The following is an 18,591-nucleotide window of genomic DNA, read 5'->3' on the forward strand; positions in this document are numbered from 1 at the left end:
TATATGTATATGTATATATATAATATCCCCTGTATGGGATTGAGCTGTAATGTCGGAGACGCTGTGTACGACACATGCATGTCAAAGGCTTTAAAAAAGATATAAAATTAATTGTTGTTGTTTTTCTTTTTTCTCTTTTCTTTTTCTTGCTTTTTTCTTTGTTTTTTTCCATTTGTATTTCATATGTTGTATTGGTTTGTTATAAGATGTAATCAATGATTTTTGTCTTTTGTTTTTTATTATTTTATAAAATCTAATAAATGCTACTAAAAATAAAAATAAAAAAAATAAAAAAGAGTGACAGTGTTGATAACATTGATATGGTAGTTATCATGGTAGCCACAATAAATATTCTTTAGAAAACACCCTCCTCACTCCCAGTTTTAATCTTTAACGTTTCTAAGAATGGGGGTGGTATTCTACTGAATAGCTGCAAGAGCAAAGCAACTTCCACTTGCACAACCAGAGTTGACCCCACTCTCCTCCCCCTGCGCTTACTCTAAATCTGTTCTGAGGTCTGCCCAACCCCCCCCCCCCAAGCAAATTTTGGATGGTGTGGGTGGGGAGGAAAGGGGAAAGGGGGTCCCATTCCGCAAGTGGAATGAATGAATGAAACTCTATTTGCGTCAGCCAACGGCCATAGCCAGAGCCGTCTTTCCCATAGGGATTAGTGGTGCATCGGCCTCTCAGGGGTGCCCCAGCAAGTGGGGGAGCTGTGTGGCTTTGCTGGCAGCCTCCCCTTTCCCTGCACACCCACCAGCTGCGCCCCGCCAACTGTATGGCTGGTGGGCATGCAGCTTCCCTCCCAAGCCTCTGCGGGGATCACTCTCCTCCCAAGGAGGCTTGGGAGGGGTGCAAATTCCCTCCCAAGTCTCTGCGGGGATTTCTTTCCCGCAGCGGCATGGGAGATTGGGAGAGAGTTGTGTCCCCCCAATGGCTGGCAGTGCACAGCTTTGCGCCCCCCCATCCATGGTAATTTGGGGGTGCTTGGCGGATATTTGCACCCCGGTGCCGCATCTGCTAACGGCGGCCCTGGCCATAGCAACAAAAGAACACGGAACAAAATAAAAAGTTGATTATATAAAACACAGTTTAGAGTCCTGAATCAGCAGTCAAATAGTGGACCTTATTCTGATTGCCCCAGCTAAAAACCTTGCCACCTCTGCTGTCATCTGCCTGGAGAAAAGACACTGTGTCAGTGGTTGGGCGGCCCGGAATAGACAATAAAAGAGGGGTGATAATGTCATTCCTCAGGTCTTTGTAAAGAGTGCAAGCCTGGAGGGCATGCACCACTGATTCAGTGTTGCCATCTTCACAGGGACATAAGAAGTTGTTGCACTCGATGCAATTATTTAATTGAATACCACTCCCCCCTCTCTTAGAAACACAATAGATTGAACTTGGGGGGGGGGGGATTTTTTAAAAAAGAACATATTTTTTAGATACTTTTTATACCATTGCAACTTATTTAGCTGAATGCTACCTCAGATCTTTACGTATTTCAGAGAAACTTGCCTCTCCCTACAGATGTGTTTTTGCCCATCTTGCTGAAATCTGAAATGGTGCCCCAGATCCAAAGAGAGAGAGAGAAAGGCCCTGAATGCATGTTCTTTGCAGCATTCATCAGTGCAGCAGCTAAACTTTTGCTCCACATCCTTGGAAAACATCTGTCCAAACGGAACAAAGAAACAGTATGACACAATTGCCCTTTATTTCTCACCAAGCAGGAGACATTTGTCTTTTCCACAGCTCCCCCCTTTTACTCCCATTTTGAACTGAAGAAGCTACAGACACAGAACACAGGAGCAATAAACAGTACAAATTGCAATTCCAAAAAGGAAATGCTGTTAAAATCCCCAGCAGGGAACCAAAAGATTAACCACCCGTGAATTCCATACCTGTCAATCCTTCACCTACAATGTGGGCCATTTTATCTTTAAGCCCTTAACATTTAGCAATCTAAATGCTGAACAACTGGGCCTAAATTGGACTCTCTTTTCTCTGTCTAACAAATAACATCTAGGGTAACAGAGAACATTAGACACTGGGAAAGGCCAGCTTCTTTTGCCAAAAGGTGAGTGGCCTCATAAAGAACAATTTCACACTATTTAAACAAGTCATTGTGAGCTGACCTGCACAGCTCCCTGTCCTGGTCACTGAAGGGACTTTGCTGCTTCCTTTAACCCTGCAGAAATCCTTCAGAAGGAAAACTGATTGAAAAAGACAGATACAAAGACCCTCCTCTTTTCTTGGAAAGTGGAAATTACACAGAAGTAATTGGTGTAGCATCTATAGATCATAGCAATTTCTGGTCCATTAACCATTTGAATTTGTCTACATTGTTGTTGTTGTTGTTCAGTCGTTCAGTCGTGTCCAACTCTTCGTGACCCCATTGTTGTTTAATTGCCCCTAGATACATATTGAATATCCTTCTGGGTTAAGGATATAGGATTTATGGGAAACATTTTTTAAAAAAATCTCTTAATTTTAGGCACAGATGCTTCAACATTATGTAGACCACGTCCACTTTTCATTTCATTTCATTTTTTAAAAATAGAGCTAATTCAAAGCCAATATTTGCTGCAAATTCCTAGTTTAGCAAATTCAAGATTTGAAAAGGTGGGTTTTATCTTATGTTCCGTTTTGAATTTCACACAGTGTTAATCATTTTTCTTCACAATGAATTTAATTCCTTCACTGGCATTTTTGTTCGTTGAGTTTTAGTATTTTTCTTTGCTGAGCTCTTTTGATCAACTTCTTCTTCTTCTTCTTCTTCTTCTTCTTCTTCTTCTTCTTCTTCTACCCAACCCATCTGGCTGGGCTTCCCCAGCAACTCTGGGTGGCTTCCAACAAAATATTAAAATACAATAGTCCGTCAAACATTAAAAGCTTCCCTAAACAGGGCTGCCTTCAGATGTCTTCTAAAAGTCTGGTAGTTGTTGTTCTCTTTGACATCTGGTGGGAGGACGTTCCACAGGATGGGCGCAACCACTGAGAAGGCCCTCTGCCTGGTTCCCTGTAACTTGGCTTCTTGCAGCGGGGGAACTGCCAGAAGGCCCTCGGCGTTGGACCTCAGTGTCCGGGCAGAACGATGGGGGTGGAGACGCTCCTTCAGGTATACTGGACAGAGGCCATTTAGGGCTTTAAAGGTCAGCACCAACATGAACAAGTGGTCTGTTCTGTGTGGCATTAGCAAGTAAATCCACTGATCTGTGTCAAGGACTGTGGTTGACACCATGTCTCCTCACACCCACCAGACCTCTGGTGATTGCCAGAACATGCACAATGGTGCACAGGGCAAATGCAATGCTTGGTAGAAAATCATCATATTTATTTATTTTATAAAAGTTCTATATACTACTTTTCATTTGCAACATTAACAAAGCAGTCCTCGATATAAGAAAACTCAATAAAACCAATATTATCAATAAAACATCACAATAACCAAGACATTTGGGACTGGGCAAACAGGTGGGTCTCTGATTGTTATCATCATAATCCCAGAACACCAGAGGATTCTTAATGCATCAGTTCCACTTTGGAAATGAGACCAGATCATTTGGAACTCCAAAATTCAGAGAGTGATGAGAATTTTGGACTGATTCCCAGACTAATCTACTGGCTTCCCCCCACTTTAGATGCATTAGATGACAACTTTTCCAACTCGCAATGGAACTGCAGCACCCTGAGCCTTTGCCGGAGTCTTAAACAATATAAGCTGGGCTGTTTTCTCAACCCATGTGGGACATCTTGCTAGCCCAGTGCTCTGTAGGAGGCACAGCACACTTTTATATGACTTGCCCAACCTGCCCAGCCACGAAGGCCATCTTCTCTGGATGCCTCCATCTTCAGAAGTAAGGTGAGCAGTGACTCAGAATAGGTCCCGTTTTTGCTATGACATCCCATCTTTTCCTAGGCAGGTTTGCCCACCTTCAATTCTCATGCCCTTTTGATGCCATGTGCCAAACTGTTTGATGTGGCAAGACCTTTAATATATTTTAGCTCCAATTTTAACGTTGCTGGTAATCTTACTTCTCTCTCTCTTTTTAAATACTTTGACCATTTGCATTATTCTGTTTTGATTGTTTTAATTTACTTCAAGCTACTTTAGTTGTTGTTTTTTTCAATAGAAGGACAAAGCTTAAAATGCTAAGTAAAATAAAATAAATAAAGCACAACAGCATAATCACCATGGATAATAGCTTTAATGGGCAGATATACCACTGCTGGATGAGATCCATGAAAGCAGCCAAGAGAGATCTTCTGGGGTGGGTGTGTGTTATACTCCATTTGGAATTATTTCTGCCCTGTTGCTCAGTGTTTTTATTTACAATTTCATACGTTTAGTAATATACATATATATTAATTTGCTCTTTCTGCAAACTTCCTTCTAATGTACCTGCTCCAGATGCATGTGTTAATAATTTCCTCGCTTAAAATGCACCCGAGTGGAAATTCATTCTGGCATGAGCTATTTTGGCAACTTTTGATTGACTTTTCTTCTTCTTCTTAGCACCTTTTTTCATTTAAGGCTTTTTTTTTTCCTGGGGTATTGACATTCTAAAGTTCTCTGCCTGCAGTGAACAATTATTGACAGTACACTGGAAGAGCAGAATTTTAAAGGTGACAAGACTAGTAATGAATATTTTAAACACTTTGGTGGAATAAATTCAGCATTAATGAAATAACCCTAAAACAAAGACCATGTATCAGATGGGAAGGAGTGGTAGCACCTGACGAGGGACCAGCAGCAGGGGAAGCACAATGCCACAACCAGGGGTGCTGCTATGTACTTGGGGAAAAGTCCTGCGGCACAGGGTTGTATCCAACTAAGTTCCGCACAGAGCAGACCCTCTGCAGTTAAAGGAACCAAGTTAGTCATGACTGTGATTTTAGGTGGGTTTACTCTGAGTAAGATTAGCATTGGCTACCATCCATTAATTTGTTTTACATTTGCATAGGATATATATTCATATCTAAGTGTATGCACAAATTAAGATAGTGGGTGTCTGAGATCTCACTGTCACTGCGATTTGCAGCGTGCCTAGCAGCTCTGTAAGTTAAGTAAAACAATTTTGTAAGTTTTAAGAGAGAGGAAAGGCAGCAAATCCAGGTTTCAGCATATAGGACCTGGTCAAAATAGAGAATTGTATAAAAAGGAGGACCATGTTCCAGGCAAAGAGCTACTTCATGCTTCCTTCACACTTGCTAATGATTATCCCCTGAAAAAGACAACACCCACTGTTGTTCTCCATCCTCTGGCTTTGCATTCACAGTCGTTCATGTTCATCCTCAACATAATGGTTTCAAGGAAGATCGATTCTAGATTCTGCCATGCAGAAGGGTAACTGAGTTTTCTTGATATGCAGTTGAAAAATTTCCCCTTGATAAGGTTCTCTGTGCCTTTCCCTCTCTGACCCAGGTGAATGGAGAAGGAAGGGGTGATGGTGATCTTGATATATGCCCACCAAGAGTGTCACTGGGCAGGCGTGGATACACCACCACTCCCATTGCTGGAACCTGTTTTAATCTGTCAGTGGCAGGCCTTGGGGTCTCGAATTTGGCACCCCCATCTCTTTCGCTCCATTCTAAATCATAGTTGTCATGTCCCCTGTGGCGCCCCCGAGACTGAACCAGTTGCACTCCCCTAAATCTGCCTCTGAATCTGTTTTCAAATGGACACACCCCAGGGTAATGCAGAATCAATCTGCAATGAGTTTTTATTTTTGGAAGAAAACCAGTTTCCCAAGAAGCACTTTCCAGGGGCAAAAATAATAATAATATTCAATAGATCTAGACCGCGTGCACACAACACAGAAAAACAAGCAGTCTCCATTGATTTTAGAATTTAATGTGTGTATGCAGCCTCAGAATCTCAGGGAGGCCCAGGAGCAAATTTGGGGGAAAGGGGGGGACCATTTTTTCTTGCAATTACCCCCTCTGCTTTACCATTATGGCGGAGCCCATGTTTCCTTCCCAGCATGTAGTCCCAGTGAAAGTTTGCTCAATGCAACGGGGCTGATGTGCAAATATAGTGACAGATCAGTTTCTCCTTGACATGCACTGCAGACTGCTTGGGCTTTGCTTTCTTTTCTGCCGCTCTAGCCAGTCATGTTTAACGTCAACAAGAGCATGACAAACTGAGAAATTTAAATAACATAGGGGGGCAATTCACAGATCACTTACTCTGACATCAAGTGGGAATATATCAGTGCACAGAGTCTGTGAACAGTCCCCCGTAGTCCCATAACCAGAAGAGCAATATGAAAGAAGGGTTTGTGTAAACTTCAGCTTGCTATGAGCACTTTGCTCCTGAAGAGCTATAGCGTGGTTATTGATAGGAGCAGAGCATTCAGTTCATCTCACTTAAAATCTGCATGTGTGTGGCCTGTGGGCACTGGGATATCTTGCAGGCCAAGTGAAGGTTGCCCTCCCATAGGAAACTGTTTAAAGTATAACTGTATTTCATTTTAAAAGGGCATTCCCTGGTTGTTTCAGAAGTATTTGGTTTGATGTAGGGGCCAATGGGTGAATTTCTCCGGCTCTCGCAATGCGGGAGGTCATGTGGAGAATCTTAATGGCCTCATGCACTTTTAAAAGGTTTCTGAAAACATTTCCTTCGGAACACTATTTAAACTAGATCATGGTGGCTCTGGTGGAAGACATTCATTTTCTCATGCAAGGAGCTAACATATCCAGACACTTCATCTTCAGTTCAACAAGGATCTTAAATGTATCCGAGAGGCAGCTTCCTTAGAATCAGCAGTGGCTGGTAACGTTTTGACTTGGCAAGGCTGCCATTTTTAACCTTGCTGTTTTCATCACTCTAGAAATTGTGCAGTACTTATTTAGGAAAGAGGGCAGAGTTCCATTGTCTCCTCACTTAAAAAGAATCATGTATGGGCAGGAGAAGAGTGTCCATGTAAGAGGGCCCAAGTATGATTTTAAGCCAAGATCTTATTAGGCTGTCCCTCTTATTAGGTTGTAGCAGGCATAACAGACAAAGCTGGTTACACCAGCCTTTCCCAACTTGCTGTCTTCCAGTTGTTTTTAGACTCCCTCCTATCAGCCCATTGGTAAGGGTTGATGGGAGTTGTAGCCCAGCAACATCTAGAGGGCAGCAGGTTGAGGAAGCCTGGGTTACATAGTAATCATTACAGCTTTGACACCATCCCTTACTCCCAGTATCTATCTATCTATCTATCTATCTATCTATCTATCTATCTATCTATCTATCATCTATCTATCTATCTATCTATCATCTATCTATCTATCTATCTATCTATCTATCTATCTATCTATATCCATCCATCCATCCATCCATCCATCCATCTTGTTCCAAGGAGCTTAGTATGGTGTTTGAGCCTCACAGCAGCTCAACGGGGCTTTGAAAATAGCAAGAAACTGACCCACTGAGCTACCACCCCCCCCTCCATGGAACAGGAAGGACCTTCATTGCCATCTGCCACAACCATCATGGAATGCTTCCCCTTAGCTGCCCCAGTACCTGAGGGCTTAGGTGTTATGAGCCTACTCTTAGCTCACAGAAGTACATGGAATTTCTTGCCCCTCTGCTGAGTGTTTCTGCTGCCCCTGTGCTGCTTCCTGGCTCAGAGATTGTACTGGTTGGCCGGCAGAAGCACATAGCACATACTGTTTTTTTCTTAAGAAGTTTGGGAAGAATATTCCTTCACTTGACTCTTGGGACTTTTGCTCTTTTCTTTTCTTCTTCATGACTCAGGAGGGTTTGTACTGCAAGAGCTTTTGTTCCATATTTCCATTTGTAGTTGTCAAAGTCTCATAGAAATCTAAATTTTGGCATGCCGGGTATAAGCACTTACCATGCACGATCTTTTATTTGTTCATGTTGACATGCCAATTTTGTATTAATTTATTTTTCTTATGAAGAATGTTCTTCCTTTGAAATTAAACATATTCCTTTTCCTCTTTTCAGGGGGAATTGACCTTTGTCCCATTCTTCTTAGTTATTTGACTGCTTTCCTGGCTTTCCATTGTGCTGAAGAACGCAAGCTGTGGCCAGCTCTTTACATGGAGCACTTTAAATTGGCACTGCTTTGATGTATGTGTTCCCTCCACCACCGAATGCCTGTTAGTAAAGCATCTTTTGCAGACATGCCCCCAGCAGCCTGGAATTAATAGTATTCAAGTCTAAACAACACAGACACAGGCTCAATTTTATACCAGATGGAAAAAGGAAATAGAGTGCTAGCTCAATATGCTAAGAACAATGTTTGCATATGTCAAAACAATAAGTTCTGTATCAAAAACATAAATTCCCCCCTTCTTTCTTTTGCAAGAGATAGCAGTAGAAAAATGCATATTTTACTATTTTAAAATCTGTTCATTTTAAAGCATGCTTGTGATTTCCCCCCCTTGATTTTATCTTTTTGTCTTTTTACAATCAAGCAATATAGAAATTTTATGAAATAAATAAAATAGATAAATAAAAAATACTTGGCTTGCACAAGGTCCCAGGTTGAATCTCAGACTTGTCCTGATTTCAGGTAGCGGAGCTAGGAAAGGCTCCTGCCTGAGGCTTTGTGTAACTCTGTGACTCAGAGTAAGCAAGAATACTGGACTGGACGGATCAATGAGATGACTCCATATAAGACAGCTTTCCAGTCATGTATGCATTCTTGGTTTCAAGGTCTATTAAAGAATAACAAATGTAATTCACGTATCAGAGGAATACCAGCATTTTTTGTTGTTGTTGTTGTTGTTGTTGTTGTTGAACTTAGATGCAATGCAATGTTAAAATAACTTCCCAGAGGATTTACAGAGCAATCCTAACTTACCTTTATGACCTGGGGGTGGGGGAACAAGGTACTTTGGCAGAGCAACCACCAGAGCCAGTGTTCTGCTGTTTTACAGTGGCTGAGTGGACCACAGCGTTTTCTTTTCCCCTCACATTGACCGCACAGAGTGGGAATTAGCAATGCCAACCACGGTAGTGGTGTACAGTTTTTGTTGATTCCATGGGTGTGTTGGGCATGATGGGGCCGTGGATGTGGCATGTGGGCATATCCACATCTTTCCTCCTCTATTGGCTATACTGTATCTGCCTGGCTTGCCTTGTTGGTGAGAATGCAGATAATACCTGTTCTGAAGCAGCTCCCCTGGTTGCTTATTACCTTCCCAGCCCACTTCAAGGTGCTCATGTTAGTGTTTAAAGGCTTAACAGGCTTAGGTCCCTAATACCTGGCCCCTGTAGATCAGACTGGAGACTTCAGTTAGTGGAGGAAACCTTCAAGGCAGTTCTGCCACTCTTAAGAGTTTCAGGACGTAGTGTCTCATGAGAGGGCATTCTTAGTGATGACTCCAACAATATGGATCTCCCTTCCTACAGAGGTGCATCCAGCATCATCTCTTTACAGCTTTTGTCAATTGTTGGAGAGTCACTTTTTACACTGCCCTATGATTTTTTTAATGGGTGAGGTTGGTTTTTTTTGCTGTATTACCGTACTTTTCTGTGTATAACGTGCCCCCATGTATAAGAAGCCCCCTATTTTTGGGGACTAAAAATTAAGAGAATTGCCCAGAGTTGTTGAGCTTTTTTTGGGGGGGATTGCCAAATACCCATATATAAGATGACCCCCTATTTTAAACATAATATTTCAGGTTTTTTTTTTTTAAAAAAAACCACATAGTCTTATACACAGAAAAGTATGGTAACTGTGTTTTTATATGCTATAACCGACCTTAGGACATTCTGAAGAGCAGATAAGAAATGCAATTGATGGTAGATAGATAGATAGATAGATTATAGATATAGAATTACAATGTAGATGTTAGCGCTAAAAGTCACACAAGACTCTTTGATTGTTGTTATTATTTGTGTGCCTCAGAAATTAGTTAAACCAGATTGTACTAAAGAGTGAAATATAACCTTAAGTTTTAGCTCTGTGGTTCTCATCAAACACAAAGCTATGTAATGCTATAAAATATATTTGTTTAAAATGTCTTTGAGATATCTGCCTTAATAAAAAAAAAGTCATTTTAAATGCTGTGCTATAGGAAAATGGAGATTTGCAACATTTGCAATGGCTGAACTCCTCACCTACATGCCTGCCTCCAGTCATCATACAGTTAACCATGACAAACCAGAGCCGCAAATTCTCCTTGGTGTAAATTCATCAGACCATTGCAGTTGAGTCTTGCTATGAGTTTGGCCCTGGAGTGCTGGTAAAAATACAAAGAGAATCCACAATATGTAGCACTGATGCATTTCTCAGCAAGAGTCTCTGAAGAGGTCCAAATAAATTGAAAGGGGAGGAGAGCCTTGGCAAGAGAAGCAGAATCAATCTTGATTTTCCTTCAAGTGTCTGATACTCTGGGAAGTGGTCCAGGGATGTGCTCTTCGGCAGCCATGAGGTGAGCAGTAGTTATCGGGCTGCTCCGCTACGCTGCTTGGGTTCAGCAGCAGAAGTAATTGCCTGCTGAATATTCTGTCTTCTGGTGATGCTGAAAAATCAGCCCTCTGTTCTTTGAGATATGCATCTCTGTTTCCAGGAGAGAACCTTTGCTTTCTATGTACAAATACCAATTTTATTTTTTTTAATAAATATTTTATTTTCATTTACGGTTTACAGACACAAATATTAAACTTTGCCATGCAGGTGTTGTACTGTATCCTATGCATACTTCATGAATGTGTATTAATAGAATACGGATGATAGGAATATGGATGCAGCCTCTGTGTCAGAAACAGAGAAGCTGTGGTTTCTCAGATGTTGTTGATCTCCAACTCCAATCAGCCCCAGTCCGCATGGCCAATAGTCAGGGAAGATGTTGGACTCCAGCAACATCTGGAGGGCCACAGGTTTCCCATCCCTACTCTCTGTCAGTCTTCCCCAACCTGATGCCCTGCAGATTTTCTTGGACAAATGGCTGTGTTGGATGGAGCTGCTGGGAATTGGAACCCAGCTGCAAAAACATCTGGATGACACGAGACTGGGGGAAGGCTGCCTTCTGTTACCCAACAAGAAAAGAGCCCAGTGAGGACTAAGCATGCTTCCTGGCCAAGGAATGTTGAGTAGCTGTTGCAGAGGGAGAACAGAAAACTGGGGAATCAGAGCAGAATGGAGAATCTAGGAATAGGGCTTGTTGGCACCCTGAACAGGAGTACCCTGTGCAGCAATATTTTGTTGCAGGTATCACTACCCCCCAGCCCCCGATTAACTGAATATTTAATATAACTCAGTACTTTCACCTCTATTTCTATTTAATGGAATTATGCACCCTGTAATATACTTTACAAGCGTGTTCAACAGACCTTGAATATTCTCAATAATCCTGTTCAAAATCAGCTCTGTCCTCATCACGTCTCTAATATTTCATTTGCCATATATCTCACTTAATTTTTCTGGCACTCAGTGCCATTGATACAGAAATTTGTAATGATTCTTCCTAAAGTTAATGCATACAGAGGCTGCTGCAGTAGATATAAAGAATTTCCCCCCATTAATCTTCTAACATTTTCAAAAAAATAAACAAGAAACTTCCCGTTTTCTTTTAAAGTTATTAGCACAGCATGTGCACCTAATAATATTTTCTTGATAGGACGCTTTATAAGCACTAGTGGCATTTTTTCAAAACAATGCATACCTAATTCATGGAATTTGCTCCTATGTGCACATGATGGCTAATAGTTTAGATAATTTTAAGAGGGGATAAGAAGACCAATTCATGGAGGAATGGTTATTCATCATGGCAAGTGGGACCTGCAACAAAATGTTGCAGTGAATCCTCTCTCCTGTTCAGGGCTCTAGCCAGGCTCCCAAAAGGGCTTCTCACTCTTCCCCAACCATTTTCATTTTCCAGCTGGCACTTAACACCCCATGGCTATTGAGCCTGCTCAGTTTTTACTGGGCTGTGTGTTTGGCATGTATGCATGTGAGCTGTCCATTAAGATGCCCCCTCCTAAATAATAATTTATGTTGGGAAATCAGATGTAAAAAGAAAAAAAAGTGCAGGGCTCCTGCACCTTTAATCATAAAATCATAGAATCGTAGAGTTGGAAGGCACCTCGAGGGTAATCTAGTCCAACCCCCTGCAGTGCAGGAATCTTTTGCTCAATGCGGGGCTCAAACCTATAACCCTGAGGTTCAGAGTCTCATGCTCTACCAACAGAGCTATCCTGGTCACCTTGTGTAGAAGATGAAATTTCAGCAGCTGTTGCTTGCCTGACAAACTGCACCTGCTGCAACGTTGTCTTCTGTGCAAATATTAAAGGTTATATTAAATATTATATTAATATTAAACTATTAAAGGTTTCCGTTTCAGATGGGCGGGGTACAAATAATAAATATTATTATTATTATTATTATTATTATTATTATTATTATTATTATTATCTGAAGAAGTGTGCATGCACACGAAAGCTCATACCAAGAACAAACTTAGTTGATCTCTAAGGTGCTACTGGAAAGAATTTTTTTTATTATTATTTTTTTGACTATGGCAGACCAAGACGGCTACCCACCTGTAACTGGAACTATTAAAGGTGAAATAGTTGCCCTGCCCTCTTTTGCATCTGAGCACTCTAATTTTTGTTCAGGTTCCCACCACAGGCATTCTCATGCCTCTTGTTTGCCATGTTTCAGTTCTATTTCTTTTAGTGCTAGCTATCCGAGGGCCAAACTGCACATTGCATTAGCTGTTGGCACGTTGGAGCATTCTGTCAAACATGGAAATGGGATCAGAAATAAGGCTGCCTTTAGTGGAAGCTGAACCGAAGCAGAATGGAAACTGTGCTGCTTGGGATGAACACAGGACAGGGTGGAAACTGCTACCTTCTTACACCCCTAGTTAGCTGTGCTATGGTGGTAGTGTGGGGCCCTTGATCTGGAGCAGGATTCAAGGGTGTGGAGTACGTGGCTTTAACCCTTTGTCCCCACTATGTCCCTGGTCCTGATTCCCCACCCCCACCAAATCCTCTACAAGCTGCATAGAGAGAAAAAGTTCCACTTGAAGCATATGAGAGCTTTAAAACAAACAAACAAACAAACAACAGCCCAATGCAAACTACAGGTGTAAGGGCCCTGAGCTTGATTTGGAGTGTGGAAGGAAAAGCATCCATACCCAGTATTGCTAAGGTTTCTCTCTGCCCTGCATGGTGGCAATTTGTGCTTTAAAACCTCCTGCACTTAAAGGCCAGCTACATGAGCTAACATACTATGTAATTTGGCCCAGAGTTCTCTGTTAGAGTAAGATGATGAACTGATACTAGGTACCCAGTCGGAAAGACCCTGATGACTTGTGTTTTGATTATTATTATTAATAATAATAAAGAATACACCCCCACCCCCACCCACCAAGTCATAAGGATCTTTGGTGCCCTACCTTGGAAAGAGTTGCATTTGCATCCCTAAAGGTAGGAAAGAAATAATTATAATATATTAATACATAGTAAGCGGAATGTAGAACCAGTGTGATTTAGTAGTTAGTGTCATAGTATGACTTGGGAGATGGGAGAGGGATGTGGGTGGCACTGTGGTCTAAACCACTGAGCCTTTTCAGCTTGCTGATCAGAAGGTTGGCAGTTTGACTCCCCGCACCAGGGTGAGTTCCTGTTGCTCTGTCCCAGCTTCTGCCAACCTAGCAATTTGAAAGCATGCCAGTGCAAGTAGATAAATAGGTACCATTGTGGCGGGAAGGTAAACAGCGTTTCCATGCACTCTGGTTTCTGTCACGGTGTTCCATTGCGCCAGAAGTGGTTTAGTCATGCTGGCCACATGACCCAGACAGCTGTCTGTGGGCAAATGCTGGCTCCCTTGACCTGAAAGTGAGATGAGCCCTGCAACCCCAGAGTGACCTTTGACTGGACTTAACCGTCCAGGGGCCCTTTACCTTTACCTTTTTATGACTTGGGAGACCCAGTTTCAAATCCCAGGTGAGGCACAAAGCTCATACATATGCTGGCTGGAGGGCACAAGGTTGGCAAAGACTGACATAAGGTAATAGGGTCCCCCCCCCTTACTGGCTATAAGGTGAGTCCACACTCCTCCCCACCACCGTCCCCTAAAAATTAGCTCCAGGATATGTTCCAAAGACGGCCACAGTTTGCTCTGTCTTCATTCTGCCGCTCTTTAATCTTGACTGGTGTGAGTAAGTTAGGTTTTTACTCAAAGTAGCTAATATATCAAAGAGAAAACTCTATTGAATAGGAATCATCTCTAGAGTAAATTATTGACTCAATTCTGCAAGATGCATATAAATAAAATATGGTTGACTGTTTGCGTTGTGTGTGCATAATAGCGCCATTTATCAGAATGGCTTGGGAGACATCCAGAGCATTGGCAATTAGAAGCTCCAATTACTGGGAGTGCCATTGCCATCACGCTATTTTGATGGGGGACAGTGTAGGGAATATACAATACACTTCAATCAATAGGCGCTCCACGTAAGCTAGAGCTGGCTTTATGGGAGGTCCCAAATGCCTGCATTAGCTGCAACATCGTTTTCACAGAGCATCCTGTGCTTTGCTAGCAGGGGGTGTGGTGGGGGGGGAGGCAACTCGTAGTCCTGCTCCAATGCTTTGGTTGTTCCTCAGACCCTCTATCAAATGAAGCCACGCTTCCTTACTGGGAGGTTAATTCACTTGATTTGCCACCTACGGGGATATCATCTTTCTTATTAGTGTTCACCATTTTACAGTTTAATTAAGGTCACCCAATGGGCCTATAAATGACATCTTAATTAATTGCCTAAGATATCTGCTGGTGGCAGCCAGTTTTGCAACAGAGCCCCAATGAGGAGGGAGAAACGCATTAGCAGAAAGCACATATGCACCTGTAGTGATTAATAGAGGCTCCTGCTGAGAGCAAATGATGAGTCTCTCTGCTGTGGGTGCACAGATGAGGGAAAGGGCCATATACATGACCACAGGTGACACACTGGGGGTTCGAAGAAGTGAAAAGGTTAGATACATTGTACTCGGGTAATGTGCTTGGGAGCAAGGCCCTGAAGCATCATGCTTAGGGGTCTGGAATTCAGCATGTAAAGAGCCCTAATCCAGCTGGTAGAATAAACAGTGTAGATTTCCATAAATTAACTGACAACATGCACATCTTTGTTGTTTTCCATGGCAGGATTTCTTGTCAGTGATCAGAAATGGGGGTGGTAGGACTGTTGAACCTACCTGAGCTTGCAGGGGCAATTTGGTGATTCTATAGGCAGAAGGTCCACCCCTTCTGCCTATAGAATCATCAAATTGCCCCTGCAAGCTCAGGTAGGTTCAACAGGTTTGGACACAGTGGCTGAATTTGTCTCGTGGAACAGCAAGGCATGGCTCCTGTGGCTTTTATTGATTTCTGCTCTGATGTTACAAAGAAACAGAGCAGATTCTTTTCTATGCCAGAACTCCATGTCAATCATCCCTCCCTCCCATCCTTCCCTGCCCCCCTCCCATCCTTCCCTGCCCCCCCTCCCATCCTTCCCTGCCCCCCCCCCGCTCGCCCTCCACTCCAACCCTCACTGCAGGCACAGAGAAGTATTTGAAAATCCATGACCACTAGGGAAGATTTAAGAAATGTTGTTCACTGTACTTACAATTCTACAATGTCTTGATTTCTACTCTGGCATTCAACTGTTGGAAAGGAGGCCACTGGTTTTTTAAACACCAACCAAGTATTCTGGGAGTAAACTCTAAGTCTATCATTTATATGTACCTTGGAAGCAGCCTAGAGATGTGTGATTGCCTTTCTGGTCTCCCTGCACCCGCTGCTCCCAAGTGAGCGAGTGCATAAGAATACATTGATGTGAAAAGTAAAACGTATGATGTAGAGGCAAATAGGAAGCAGCCGGGATGATATAAGGAACTACTTTATAATGAGTCACCTCAATGATCCTTATTTTACACTTTTCTGCAAGAATCTCAAGGGTCTTAGGCACATATATGTATCTATCTCATTCCTGATGCCTGAGATCCATTATGTGGAGATGTGAGGCTGAACTTGCATTGGTTTGTACATAAAGAACACATTGCCCTTCTCTCTATAAGGACATTTGGGAGCCATGCTAAGTGAAAAAGGCCATTCGTTTGAGAACTGAAAGCCTACACTAAACCACCAACCTGTTACAAAGCCTACAAGTGTCCTGGTTCACACATTAAATGACCAGGTGGGCTTATCCATGTAGCCATGGACACATGATATTTTGGATTTCTGATGCAGAGTCCTTTGCACACCACAGAGGTTATTTCAGTTTATTTGAATAACCCACTTTGGGTGTATCCTGAGCCAGTCTGTCAGGGGTGTTTCCCAGCCAAAGGAATGCACATGGCAGATTGTGAACTCTTGTCAAAGCTGACACAGTTGTTTCTATGGCTCTGAATATCCATGTACACCAGTCTTGCCACTAGGCAGCTACTCCCAGGTCTGTGCTCTATGGAACAGTTGCAGCAACAGGAGGCCACTCCTCCTCCATTCATTTATGTACCTCCCCCCCCGAAGGGCTGTGCACATGCAGTTGGAGACTATGCCTGTGTGGAAGCTGCCTCTGCTCTTCCCTCTTCAATGCCCTCCTGGTTCTGGGAGACAATGGTGCAAAAGTGGGTGGGGAAGCACCCAGCCCTTCACTTGTCTGACCTGCCTCTACTTCCTCTTCCCTCCCTCCTGTGTTCCACCCTCCAGCTTCCCCTGCCTCTGACTCTTGCTTCCTGGCTTGTACAGGTCCCCACAAATCCCTGGCCCCCTCTCCCAAGTCAGACTCTAGTCCCCCCCTTTCCCCATGCACACTAGTCTCCTGCTAGTCTCTTGACACAAAGAAACCTTTATTCTTGACAGGGTTGATTCATGACTGAACTGAGGCATATGCTTCCATTAGATGTGGCAAATGGGACTGGTGCCTAATCAGCCTACATCCAGAGCCTGCACTCTGCTCAGTCCCATGTATGCTGTGTTAAGGAGTGTGGTCAGGCTGAGCCAATGTTTCCCGTCTCTTCTTTTGTTGGCAGTAATCTAGCACTCACTGCACACAGTTTGAGGCAAATAGAGCCAAGTAGTTTCAGGGCATGTGCTGAGTGCCAGCTCAATGAAGCATCTCAGTAACAAAGCAGTTGGCAGATACAAAATTTAAATCTGGTCATACACATTTCAAATCGCTGTTCACACTGTCTAGTGGGATTCATGATTGCCAATACAAGAATATAGTATCCCTGTAACCTCTCAGTAGCTGCGTCTTCCCAGATAAATGCTTAGAGCATTTAAGCTGGCCTGTAGCGTGACTATTCGTCTGCTCTATGTTCAGGGCATCCTCGTGGCATCTTGATACCATCACAATCAACCCTAGGCCTTCACGGTTGTGCCTATTAATTCCCCATGTCTAAGTGCATTAGTATAACAACTCATGTCCTGTCGCTTGACGTCAGCTCTGTGCCATAAGCAATACACAGGACTAGGTCTCCAACAGCATATACAATATGAGGAGAATGATGGCTCGATATTAAAAAAAAAGGATATTTGCAGATAAATTCATTGTGAATCAAACAATGTGGTCCAAAGGAGCCAAATCAAAATGCGAAGTCCTCTCTGTCTCCCCCCCCCAGCCTGTTCCCTGAGCCCAGTTATTTCAGGTATTTACAGAATGAAATGACTGACACAAACCAGAGGAAAAGGCTATATGAAATGCACTGTGAAATGTTTGGTTAGTGGTTACATTGCAAGACCTCCTGCTCGTTGCCTTTATTCAAAGCCACTTTGGGATTGCATTAGGACTTTCAAGATGGTTTGGCAAGACTAGCTTGGATCCTAAGATAAGTTAACTTCAGGAGGTTCATGGAATGAAACTTTCCCAGCCCCTCTTTTCCACTGGTACTAAAGGTGGGGATGCAAGTGAGAAGAGGTGATGAGGAGTTTTTCTTCCGAAGCTAACTTTTCTTTCCTGAAGTTAACTTATCTCAAGATCCAAGTCAACGTGTTTTGTAAAATAATTCATTTTAATTTAAACTTCAGCCCTTGAATGGAGAGTTTTACTGTAAGATTTTTATTTATCCTAGTATCTCTCAAGGTGCCTTATATGAAACATTGGAAAGATACCCAGTAACAATCCAAGGACTATATTGAAAATAGCAGCAGATAAAAGAAGAGTCCTGGAAGTCAGCTGGAGGAGCTGCAGGTTTAGGATACTTGTGATTGTATATGTGTTTTTAATACATCTCCTGCATTTGGTATTGAAAAATGCAAGCAATTCTTAACCTGACCTTTATGTTATGGTTATGGTTTTTTATATTAAAAAAGGTATTATTCTGCCATGATTCATGAGAACTTACATCAGTGAAGCAAAATTTATCAAGAGACATGTTAGTTGAATAGTTAATAGGAGGGTGGCTGAGAAGCTGGAGGGTGGCTGAGAAGGACACAACAAGCATGCACCCTGGATTTTGTTGTGCGAAGTTGTATGTCCATGCTATGTCAGGTGAACTCCTTGTATCTCAATGCTGTATCAGGTGAAATCTCTATGTAGCAAATACATTAACAGATAGAGTACTTACATCCCAAGAGTCTAGCCTCTGTTTTATGAAAAGATCTATTCAGAAGGCATTAATCAACAGAGAAAAGACAACCTATATTG

Source organism: Lacerta agilis, chromosome 6 (assembly GCF_009819535.1).
Source record: "Lacerta agilis isolate rLacAgi1 chromosome 6, rLacAgi1.pri, whole genome shotgun sequence".
NCBI lineage: Eukaryota > Metazoa > Chordata > Lepidosauria > Squamata > Lacertidae > Lacerta > Lacerta agilis.